General features: G+C 38.7%; 1 pseudogene; it reads right to left on the reverse strand.

Moving 5' to 3' along the window:
• LOC102750878 (WD40 repeat-containing protein SMU1 pseudogene) overlaps positions 1-3547 on the reverse strand; it is a 5407-nt pseudogene extending 1860 nt beyond the window's left edge.
• Positions 3548-10386: the final 6839 nt, after the last annotated feature.

The following is a 10386-nucleotide window of genomic DNA, read 5'->3' on the forward strand; positions in this document are numbered from 1 at the left end:
GTTGCTGGAGTGGGGGGTGGGGTGGGAGGGATGGGGTGACTGGGTGATAGACACTGGGGAGGGTATGTGCTCTGGTAAGCGCTGTGAATTGTGCAAGACTGTTGAATCTCAGATCTGTACCTCTGAAACAAATAATGCAATATATGTTAAGAAAAAAAAAAAAGAAGAAGAAGAAGGTAGCGGGAGGGGAAGAATGAAGTGGGGGAAATCGGAGGGGTAGACGAACCATGAGAGATGATGGACTCTGAAAAACAAATAGGGTTCTAGAGGGGAGGGGGGTGGGAGGATGGGTTAGCCTGGTGGTGGGTATTGAGGAGGGCACATTCTGCATGGAGCACTGGGTGTTATGCACAAACAATGAATCATGGAACACTTCATCTAAAACTAATGATGTAATGTATGGGGATTAACATAAGAATAAAAAAAATAAATTAAAAAAAAACAGCATGAAAAACAGGGTCTACTAGGCAATCATGCAATGTCTTCCACCTTATGTATCCTCAGGGTGCCATGTTTTATTTGCTTTAAAGAGTTTCTTCCCTGGTACTTGCCCCAGTAGGAGGTTGTGATTGGTCATCAGGCCCTAGCTTCTCCCAATGTCCAACATATCTTGTCCTCATGTGGTCTCCAGCTCAGGTGTCAGGCCTCTCTGGCACTCAGAAACATTGCCCAGGGAGGTAAGCTTATTCTTGACAAGCCAACAAAAGCACCAGAGCTGGAATGCCCTATTATTGTTGCTACAGAAAATCAGTGCCTTTTTCTCTTAGTTGCTATAGCCATGAAGGTCATCATAGAGTTTTCCTGTGCAGGTAAAGGGACTTTACTATTTTCTCTCGTTCTGGACATTAATCCAAGGCGAGCTCTTTCTGCTTTGGACAAAAGGCAGAGTTGAGCTTTGCCGTTCAGGGAAAGTTGCTGGATCACAGCCTTCTCACACTCTGGCTGTCCCCACCTCTGTCTACAGACCTATCTTTTAAAAAATCCCTTAACTATTGGGGCACCTGGGTGGCTCAGTCGGTTAAGCATCTGCCTTCAGCTCAGGTCATGATCCCAGGGTCCTGGGATCGAGCCCCGCATTGGGCTGCCTGCTCAGTGGAAAGCCTGCTTCTGCCTGCCACTTTGCCTTCTTGTGCTCTCTCTCTGTCAAATAAATAAAATCTTTAAAAAAAATCCCTTAACTGTAGCTATTCATGGCTAAAATCAGGGCACAGGCCCACACTGGCCAGGGCCTGCTTCAAGTGAGGCTCAGAGCAGCAGTTCTTTCATACTCTTGTCATCACTGGAGGGCATCTGCTCCTAAACTTGGAAGTGTGTTGCACCCAGGACAGGGGAAGCTGCTCTCAATGTTTCAGTCAGGTGGGCTCTTACTGGCCCGTGCTTCTGCATTCCACAAGCAAAGACTCTGGCAGCACACAGTTTTAATTCTACTCTGTTTTCACCCTAGAAAAAATGTAAACTCAGTCCCACTGGCACCCTGAGTCTGCATCAGTGACTCCAGGTGGGAGGTAAAAATCAATTATAACCCACCTCATTTACTCCCAGAGTTCCAGCTCATGCTAGCAAATGTTAATAGAGAGTAAGGGAAAGAAACTATATTCTTATTGATTACCTGTGTACTACCTGAGATAGATTTTAGCCACGTTGAAATTTATTAGGGTAGAGAGGTTTAGACTTACACAGGAATTTCTGTAGGCAGTACTTATCTGTCTGTGCTAATAAGGGAGTGACTAGGCACCTAAAGTAATGAAGAGGACTCTAAGCAATGCCTCTAGGAACTCAGCAACCTGGCTATTGTTGCCCTTCAAGTTAGAGCCATGGGTAGGAGTAGCCTGAGGTGGTTTGGGTGTGCTCACCAAAGAGAAAAAGAAATAGGATATCTGAGATTTGGTCAAAAGCAGTTCTGAACAGTAGCTGTCAGATGTCAAGTATGACATCTAAGGGAGCTTATTCAAGAGCCAGGACAGACCCAAAGTAGGTGAGGCAGGACATGACCCTACAGTGGCACTTGGGGGGTTCCTTGGGGTCAAGGAGAGGGAGGGGTAAGATGACCCCTCTCCCCTATAAGAGTGCAGGGGTCTGGTAAGATCATTGGTTTAAAAACTGACAAGAACAGTGTGAGCTGACACCCACTGCCCATCTTTATAGCAAACATTGTGGTACATTCAGTGACTATTCCCAAGGCTAATTCTGATTCCCTCACCTCCTAGCTGCATGGTCATGGGGCATTTCTTGAACCTCTCTGCCCTGCAAATTCTCATATGAAGCAGGGGATGTTAGGGGAGTATTTAATAAGTTAAAATGTGTAAAGGGCATGGCACAGGGTCTGGCATTGTTTAATAAATTGCTTAATAAATACTAGTTGTTATTTTGATTGTTTTTTGGTTATTTTTTTACAAGGGATAAATACTATCTACTATTGGTTATTATGGTCAATGGATTGTGATCTTACTTCACAAAATAAAACCCTAAACCTCCGAGCTTACCAGTGGAAGGAGACTCTCCCATCAGGAAAGTAAAGTTGAATGACAGGTGCCACTCTGCCCCCAACATTTCCTGCCCCTGAGCTCACCTCTATCATCACTTTGGCCCCTGGTAGGAGTTGAGTAGGGAAATTGTTTGTACTCTCAACATGTGAGCCAACAGGGAATCCTAAAGTTCCCTGATTCCTCTTGGTAGAAATGGTAATAACCTATGAAAGCTGCACCAAAGGAATAACAAAGCGGAAATTAGGAGAAAAATCAAGAAATAAAAATAAAATCTCTTAAAAGTATAAGTTTCTCTCTGGAACTCCTAAGTCCCACCATTCTGAGTGAGCTATCAGGAAAAGAGAGAGGTCCTTCTGCCACCTTATTCCTGGCCTGTCTCCCCTCTCTAACACGTGTCTCCCCAAAGTTCCCTCCCAGATGCCTACATTAGTCTCTCCTTCCCACCCAGGGTTTCTCCCCACATTCTCTCTTTCCTTCTGAGCCAGTTCTCTATGGAAGTGAGCGGTACTGCAATACTACCACCCAATTCCACCGTGCGCCACAGACCCTGTGTCATATCACAGCGCAGCACCAAAGCCACAGTGGTTACACAGTCAGGGTGACACATATGCAAAAACCAGCTTGTTTTCTCACATAAGCCAGCTGGCTTTCTTTAGATAATTTGCTGACCTATCTGCCAAGAGAATAGCAATTATAATGTATATTTTTCATCAACATTTACAAGTTCAGACCCTAGTGATGAGAAATGAATTTATTCTTACAAAAACATGTCCCCTTTCCATCCACTTGTAGGGTATGGTGCAGATCCACTTTGCCCTGGCCACCCTTGGCTGTGATGCACGCAGCTGTGTGGGAGAGAGCTCGGGTTTCCTGGGTGGCAGACTTTGTCATCAGGTGAACTCTTGTTGAAACAGATCTGAAGTCCTACTTGTTATGTTATGCTCATTCATATTCAATTCAATAGCTGTAGCGCTTCTACTTGTGTCAGGCATTGTGCAAGGACATGAGTAATGAAGATGTGGGGGACATGGGTCATCTATGGCTGCTGACATCTTTTGCATATCGCCTGTACATTTGATAATCTACACCTCACCCTGGGCAGATCCTTCTGTAATAATAGTAATAATATGGAATCTAAACTATATTTTCCAGACTTCCTGCAAGCATACACCTTCTTTCTAACTTCCCTGGGAATAGTTGGAGGATTTGCTTTTCCCACAAATGGAATATATCTCATTTCTCTCTTCTGGGGTGCTGCAGGGAAGCTTCACAGATGCACTCCCCTGAGAACTCCACTGGGGTGACCCTCGAGCTCTTTAGGCTTTTGACACCTGAAATCCATTGTCCTGAGGCTTTGGGATTCCTCCACCAATATCCTACTTCTACTTCTTCTATGCCTCTTAAAGTTACCTTATTTTCCATTGTTCTGTTGAATCCTTTATATGTTCAGAAGTTGCTTCTTCTACTTAAATTTTGATTTAGACCCTACATTCTTTTTGATTTTTTAGATTGGAATCTCCTTATTAACCCACACACCTCATGCTATAGAAAATAGAGAACCCATTAGCATTCTCCCACTATCCAGTGCTACTTTGAAACATTGTTTCTCCTCTTGGAAATTTTCTCTTTGAAGGTCAAAACCTACCTCTTATCATCCCCTTTTCTTGTTTCCGTAATTGGAACAACTTTCTGGAACTCCTCTTTATTCATTGAAGACTTTCTTTTTTTAAGATTTTATTTATTTATATGACAGAGAGGGGGAAAGAGAGAGAACATGAGAGAGAGCACAAGAAGGGGGAGGGGCAGAGAGAGAAGGAGAAGCAGACTCCCTGCTGAGCAGGGAGCGCAACGCAGGGCTTGATCCCAGGACCCTCGGATTACCACCCGAGCTAATGGCAGACAGACACTCAACTGACTGAGCCATCCAGGCACCCCTCATTGAGGACTTATGCAGGGGACTCTCCACCTTTCTTTAATGCTCCAAATTATGCCTTCATTTTAACTTTCCTATTATTCAATTATTGCTTCCCACTCCCACAGCTACATTCTGGATTTTTAATGGCCCAGACCTTTGACACAACTTCTTAGTTTAGGCCTCTACACTGAAAGAGTGCATGGCCAAATTGTTTTTCCAAATGTCAACCTTTCCTGCCATCTGTCTTCAAACTATCATTCTACTTGGAGATTGCAAACACTGAACAAAAATAACATCTCTACAATAATTAACTTCCACATTATATTTGAAGATATAAATAATATTTTTCTTTCAGGAACAAAACAGGCTTATTTTTAAGCCCCACAGAAATTCATTCCTTAAGGCCTATTGCCAACTTTTACGTATCATAATTTTTGCTTCCTGTTTTATGTACTAGTTTTATAGTCTGTAGAGTAGAAAAAACAACAACAGAACCAAATATGGTTTTTTTCTCATTTTGCTTATTTCACCTGGGATAAGAAAATATCAAAGATAATTAATGTATGCTGAAAGGTGATGCCTTGCACCTCCAAATTTTTAAAAAATATTTATCTATTTACTTTAGAGAAAGAGAGAGTGAGGGGTGGGGAGGGGCAGAGGAAGAGGGAGAAGGAATCTCAAGCAGACTCCCCACTGAGCAGAGAGCTGACATGGGGCTCCATCTCAGGACCCTGAGATCATGACCTGAGCTGAAATCAACAGTTGGACACTTAACTGACTGAGACACTCAGGTGCCCCTTCACCTGTAAATATTGAAAGCAACTTGAAGTATGTTTCCATAACATAGATATTCATACCTACTAAAAGAATTCCTCTGGAGTGTGTGTGTGTGTGTGTAATATAATACATATATATATATATTTCTTCTACAGAATATATGTAATATAATATATAATATATATAATACATTCTGTGGAAGAAATCACATTTTTAAATTTTATTTTATTTTACTTAATTTCAATTAATTAACATATAGAGTATTATTGGTTTCAGCGGTAGAGTTCAGGGATTCATCATTTGTGATGGAACTAGAGGCAAATCACATTTTGAAAGGAATCATTCTTTTGCTGCCCTGAAAGAACAGAGTTCAAATTCCAATAAAGAATCTTAATAAAGAAGCCTGGCAATTTGCATTCTCTGTTCTTAACTCTGTTAATATAAGATGTTGCTTTGGGCTAATGCAGCTTTGGTTTCACTCAGTTCCGCTCTGCCACCTGCCTCCTCATGGGCAGCATTCACAGAAAGATATCAACTTCAGTCCTGGGAAGCTCCACAGGAAGAGAAATGGGTTCATGTGACAGCTCTGCCATTTATTTGTCTGTCCCTAGGTTGCTCAGCTTCTATAAGTGATGAGCTTATTAAGGCTCTGCTCTTTCAAAGTCCCCCAAGGGACAGTTTTCTGTCTCTTTGGCATTCTGTGCTCAGTATGTAGCAGTCAAGCAGTCCCTATTTAGCCAAGCTTCTGGTTGTATTCAGCTGTGTCCTTTGAGCCTGCACACCAGGTCTGGTCGGTGAAGGTGCCCTTCTATAAGTGAAGTCTTAGAAATGGAGGCTGTTGGGCCAGTGTGTAATTCATGCAAGTCCTTCTTCCTTGGTCTGGCTGACTTCAAGGTGAGCAGAAAAAATCAAATTGAAGAAATTGCAAAGTAAGGTAATGCAGTTCAGTAAATACTTGGAAGTAGAAGACATTGACCCTACCAACTCAAGTTAGAGTTTGGGGCCATCTGTGGGTTTCAATTTGATGTTAATATTCCCTGCCTCCTCAAAGTGTCGCTGCTTAATGCTGTAGTAGATTTCCAGAAGTTGCAATAGGAACATGGTTACTAGAACCTCAGAAAGCCATACTACATGACTTTCAGCAGGAGTGTTACTTCAATTTTCTGAAATATATCAAGTGTCAAAAAAACACAGCCAGTATTAACATATGGCAAAATTGGCTGCAGAAGCAGCTGGATCCTTAGTATTTTCTCCTTTAGACTATTCCATTTTTTTTTCAGTAAATTACCCTTGTGGAAGAAAACATATTATCACATCCACATTTTGATTTACTGTCGATAAGATGACAGCCTAAGACTTACAAATAATGACAGCCATATCTCACTATCTTTTTGCATTGCTGAAAAATAAGGAAATGCAAGTATATATACATATATATTGAAATGTTTATATATTTGTTGTTACATATTATATATTTCTTTGGTTTCTGGTTGAGATTATGTGTGCAATTTTTATAGCAAACTATATGTAACTAAAGAGTGAGCTTTTGATATAGTAAAAAATTAGTAGAAGATTGAAAATTAAGATTAGTTACAGCCAATGTGGCCAGTAGAATTAAAAGGAAACTTGCAACTTCTCTTTGCCAAATGGAAATTGACCATGCGACCTTAACCTCTCTGTAAATGAAATAAAAATGTTCCAAGAAGAAATAACATCTGAACTAAGGGCATTTGTGAGCCCAAAGTAGTGAGATTCTGTCTCAGGGCTCTATTTGGATAGAGTAGATTTTAAAATGTGAGGAGTCGGCCTGTAGTAAGCTATAGTATTTTCTAAAGATGTAACTGAAGAGTCAAGGTTAAAATTTTTTTTTCTTTTCAACCAAATTGTGAGTTGCAGGCCTTTCTTGCATTAACCGGAGGTTAACAAGTCCTGATAGTTTTGTTTGGGGAGTTTTACAAACTCCTGCTGGGAAATGGAACATGGAACCAGAAGCATGAGGTTAGGGGAAGTGGAGGAGACAGTAATACATAAGTATATATATTATATATATATATATATATATATATATATATATATAAGTATATACGTAATATATATATTACTGAATCATTGTAATTAAGTAATCATTTATATATAAATATAATATTTACTAACTAAATTTAATCACACATATTTGTATATAATTATAAGTATTATATTTTATATAATATGTATATTTATTTAAGTCTTTAATCTTAGGACTATTTCTCCAATGGTTTTAATCAGGTCTATTTATTTTCAGTAGTAGTGAATTTAGGGTTTTATGCTAAAAGGAGCTGGCTACTTGGGAGGTACTTTCAAAGCACTTCTACCCTGGAGGACAATTGGGAAGGACTGTGACGCTATGAGTAATTCCCAGAGCCTCTGCAAACCATGACCTGTCTTCTGTAAAAGTCATTCCTGGCCCCGCTGTGCAGTTAGTGGAGTTCTGCACTTACCTGAGAAGTAGCCTCTGGTCTCCACAATGACAGGTTCGGAGATGCCTCAGAAACAATTGTACATTTAGTAATGCAGAAGCAGCGAGCTTTAGATTTCTGTTCTGATAAGGAGAATTCTCAATTCAAGAGAAGCCATCAATGTCTGGCTCGACCTAAAATAGTTATCTTCTCTGAACTTTGAGCTTTCTGTCGGGCACACAGCCCAATCATAGATATACCACAAGCAGTGTCATTTTAATAATCAGATTCACAGTGTCATGTCAGCCACCTGTCCTTGTAACTTTGGATTAGGCTAACAGTGGGAGTTAATAGGACTTATCTTCATCAAAGAGCTAACAAAGTTAAGACACCAGTCCCAGACAACACAGTGGGTCTAAGCAACAGACTTCAGATTCTCTTTGAAATACTTTATAATCACTGGTGCTTTGTTTTGTTTTCTCATTGCAGAAATATCTCCTCACTTGTAAATAAAAGTATGTGTGATGAGTATTACAGAACATAAAATGGAGCTTACAGTGTGCCAGGCAGTATTCCAAGTGTTTCATTCATGATCAATACAGAAAGTGGGCTCCAAATGGTGAAGAAACTTGTCCACAGCTAGCAAGTGTTTGAATCATGATGCTCCATCATCCTTGATTTTAATCATTATGCTCTATGAAAAAGAATAAAAACACATCATTTTTAAATTTAAAAAACATAAACCGCTAATTTTTGAAGCTGATCATTTTATAAAGTTTGGCACTGAAAGTTTCGTTCATTTTGTGCCCTTTAAAAAATTATTATCAGAAGTAGACCAGAACAAGTGTAAAAGAAAGGATAAAATAGAAAATATCCATCACGTGCATTAATAAGTGCATCAGCCCAGTGGATATATCTGTGCATCATGCCCACATGACAAAGAGAAAGCATTTTATTTGAAGGGGACTGCTCTGTGTGTGATGGATCAGCTCCCTTTTGTCAATAACCTTGCCTTTAACATCAAGATTGATGGATATGCCCCAACCTTCTTTTCCCTCTACCTCTACTTGAAATGAATGAGTGACCTACAGAATAGTTCATCTAAGGTTGTACATTTAAAGAGCAAACACTTTCACTCAAGATTCAACCAGAGTCACTTTCTGTCATTCACTCTGCTTCAAGTGAAGAAATATATACTAAGAATGCTTCATTTGATGACTTTTTTCTCTAAAGAATTTCCTCTTTAGAGAAAAGTCTTTTGGAATCCTTGAAGATAAAATGAGTCTATTGATATGTAAGTTGTAATTTATTCTACAAGTTTTACTAAAGTAAGTGACAATGTTAATGAAAATATTTGAGACCAGTAAATCCTAACACGTGACCCCCGTGTAGGAGACTCTGATTTAATGCCTTCTGGAGAGGTAACTGGGCCTCTGGGTTCTTAAAAGTGTTCCCAGGAAATTTTAATGTGTAACCAAGGTAAGAATCACAGTATGAAACTCTTCAGACTAAATAAGCAGACTATTCCTTTATGAAACTAGAATTCTAGACAAAAGAGAACACACACACACACACACACACACACACCACACAGAGTTCCTAGTTTCCAATTTGCTCTTAACCGTATTATTACAATCTTCCACTTTAAAAACATTTTTCTTGAAAAAAAAATAGAAAACCAATAAAAGAGTCCTGTCATCTGTGATTCTTTATAGTTTACACATGTCATCCATTTAATACTATCTTCCTAATTAATCTTCATGGCATCCCATTTTACAGACAGTAAAATTAAGAAGCTATGAGCTGCTTTGTACATAGCGTATTAATCACCAATAGGTATTACTGAAACAGAAGTGAAAAAATAAAAATTTAAAAATCTTATTAAAAATTAAAATTTTCAATTCATAAGAAGGCTTATGAATATTTTGATTTTATTTTTTCAGGCATCCTTGTCTGCTTTTGGTATCACAGTAATACTGGCCTCATAAAATGTGTTTGGAAGTGTTTACTCTTTTATTTTTTGCAAAGGTTGGGAAGGATTGGTATGAATTCTTTTTTGAATGATTAGTAGAGTTCACTAGTGAAGCCATCTGGTTCTGCAATTTTGTTTGTTTGTTTGGAGTTTTCTGATTACTGATTTAATCTCCTTACTAGTAATTGGTCTGTTCAGATTTCTATTTTTTCATGATTCAGTTGTGGTAGGTTTTATGTTTCTAGGATTATCCATTTCTTACAGGTTGTCCAATTTGTTGCTATATAATTGTTCATAGTTGTCTCTTGGGATCTTCTGCATTTCTGTGCTATCAGCTGTAAAATCTCCTCTTTCATTTCTAATTTTATTTGAATCCTCTCTCTCTTTTTCTTGGTGAATCTAAATTAAAGGTTTGTCAATTTTGTTTATCTTTTCAAAAAATAAAAACCAAAAAACATAAAAAAGAAGAAAACCCCCAAATTCTTAGTTTTATTGATCTTGTCTATTGTCTTTTTACTCTCTGTTTCATTTATTTCTACTCTGATCTTTGTTACTTCTTTTTTTCCACTAGCTTTGGGCTTAGTTTGTTTTTCTTTTTGTAGTTCCTTGAGGTATAAAGTTAGATTGTTTGAGATTTTTCTTGTTTCTTGAGGTAGGCATATATGAACTTCTCTATTAGAACTGCTTTTGTTGTACCCCAAACTTTTAGTATGTTGTGCTTCCATTTCATTTGTCTCAAGGTATTGTTTTTTTTTTTTTACTTACTAATCATCTTTATTTATTCATTTGTTTTTTTTTTTT

The sequence above is a fragment of the Leptonychotes weddellii genome, chromosome 10, assembly GCF_054177405.1.
Source record: "Leptonychotes weddellii isolate Sample4059 chromosome 10, ASM5417740v2, whole genome shotgun sequence".
Lineage (NCBI taxonomy): Eukaryota > Metazoa > Chordata > Mammalia > Carnivora > Phocidae > Leptonychotes > Leptonychotes weddellii.